Genomic DNA, 350 nt, shown 5'->3' on the forward strand with positions numbered 1-350 from the left:
CTTGCGGTGTCCTATGTCACCTCCTGGTGTCTTCTGTGCCCCTGGTTCCTGACGGTAATTACGTCATTACGGGTAACGTGTGACATACGTCAGTGACTCTAATGACGTTTGTTAGACGTCACTTCAGGGTCCTATATAACCTCCTGGTGTCTTCTGCGCGCCTGGTACGTGACGGCAATTATGACATCTCGGGTGACGTGTGACATACGTCAGTGATTCTTATGACGTTTGATAGACGTCAATTCAGGGGTCTTAATCACCTCCTGGTGTCTTCTGCGCGCCTGGTACCTGTCGGTAATTACGTCATCACGGGTGACGTGTGACATACGTCAGTGATTCTAATGACGTTT

The sequence above is a fragment of the Papilio polytes genome, unplaced genomic scaffold (assembly GCF_000836215.1).
Source record: "Papilio polytes unplaced genomic scaffold, Ppol_1.0 DF823824.1, whole genome shotgun sequence".
In the NCBI taxonomy this organism is placed as follows: Eukaryota; Metazoa; Arthropoda; class Insecta; order Lepidoptera; family Papilionidae; genus Papilio; species Papilio polytes.